The sequence below is a fragment of the Sodiomyces alcalophilus genome (assembly GCF_042370955.1).
Source record: "Sodiomyces alcalophilus JCM 7366 unplaced genomic scaffold ACRALscaffold_1, whole genome shotgun sequence".
NCBI classification, from domain to species: domain Eukaryota; kingdom Fungi; phylum Ascomycota; class Sordariomycetes; order Glomerellales; family Plectosphaerellaceae; genus Sodiomyces; species Sodiomyces alcalophilus.
Window position 1 is genome coordinate 6,459,124 of NW_027263532.1, and position 1,767 is coordinate 6,460,890.

Consider the following 1,767-nt stretch of genomic DNA (forward strand, 5'->3'; position numbering starts at 1 on the left):
TAATAGAAAAGGTATTATCTAATCTTTTCGCCTAATTAGATCGGTTACACGGTACGCCGACTTCTATATCTAGATTCTATACCTGATTCACTAAGTTACCTTTGTCCGAAACTATAAATAGTATTAGGAATACCCTTTCTTTAATAATCACGACCCTATTTAATTAGTAGCCGTAATAGAAACTCTAGTTAAAGCTAGTCTTATAAGGGAGGCACTGCCTAGAAATATTAGACGCCGATAAAGGATAAATATCCCTTATTACCAGCTCCCGTTAACCCGTTTTCTCCTCTTTTACTCTTTTTTCCTATATCGTTAAGTTCGTGTTTTCTAGTTTACCCCCGGTATCTATTTCTTTATTATTTATTACCCCGCTGCCCTTATATATTTTTCCTATATCCTCCGCCTATATACTACCGTGATTAGGCCAATAGAGATATTAAGAATATCTATATCCCTTACTATTAATTACTAGGAGCCTCTATAGTATAGTAGTGGTATACCTGGTATATAGTCGAGGTGACTGGGTCGGTTCGAATCCGGCTAGAGGCGCACGTAAAAAGGAACCCCTTTCTCTTTTTACGCTACTCGGAACCTATTCTTAGGGGCCCTTATCTGCCTTGGCACGTAGAAAAGGGTTAAATAGGGGGCCTGTTAGACTCACCTTCCGCCCGGCTTCGCTAGTCGATAATAGGTGCTATAGGGGAGTTAGTCGCCTTACAGTGGAAAATAAGAAGACGGTATCGCGCTGTCACTAAGCGTGTAAGTAAAAAATACCCGGCGTTTTTTCCACGATACGGAGGTAGCCTTTTACGCTATTATATAAGCGTTCTGCGTAGGCAGGTAGCCTATATTAGCCTTACCTATAGCTATAGAAAGAGCAGAGAAGCTTAGGAGCTTTAAACCCTAGGATACGTATATATAAGCCGCCCGTAGTAGGCCTATAGGGGCTAGCCCTAGGGTATACGGGGCGTATAAAATAAAAAGAGATAACTACGCGCGCGCCGTTAATCGAGCATATAATCGGCTTTAAAGCCGCTACGGGCAACGTTATCGGCTTCCTAGTATGGAAGCCGCGAGTTTTGTATTAGTACATAAGTCAGTACCGGCGCCGCCACGGTACTCGTATAACGCACTAATCCTTAAAAGAGGGGAGCATAGGGGTTTTTATATAAGTCTTATACTAGTTCCCTAAGTCTTATACTACGCTTTTCCCCCCTATAGGCATTGGAGAAGGACCGTATAGTCAGAATTCTGGCTCCTAATCTATATATAGGATAACGGAGTAAGAAGCAATAAATAAATAAATAAATAAATAATTACTAGGAGCCGGCTCCCGCCGGCCCTATCCTCACCGTTAATATTATACCCGCTACTCTTGTTATTATCGATAAGACTATACGTCCCCGCCGTATCGATAACCCTAAGTATAGTCGATAGGTGTTTCCCTAGTAAGGCCTGCCTTACCGTTTATTCGATATCCTAGATAACGCTGCCCCCTTTATTGGTTTCCCATAATAGCCGGAAAATAATATACTTGCGGTCTAGCGCCTCCTCGAGAATACTATAGATAGCGAGCTTAACGCTATTATAGTTAATATAATACTGCCTTATGTCCCTATAATAAGTATATTTAGCGAGAGGCCGCGTAATCCTTACCCGGTAATATAATTATCTTTTAGGATATACTACGACCTAATAAATAAGAGGTGGCTAGAGAAGGCCAGTCTAGAGGATATAATACGCACTATATTTAAGCGTAGATAAGGA

At 41.2% G+C, this 1,767-nt stretch overlaps 1 non-coding gene across 1 annotated transcript; it reads left to right on the forward strand.

Annotated features, from left to right (window-relative positions):
- The first annotated feature begins 474 nt into the window (after positions 1 to 474).
- On the forward strand, positions 475 to 549 carry ACRALDRAFT_t27. Its single transcript has one exon. It is a non-coding gene; the product is annotated as a tRNA-OTHER (tRNA).
- Positions 550 to 1,767: the final 1,218 nt, after the last annotated feature.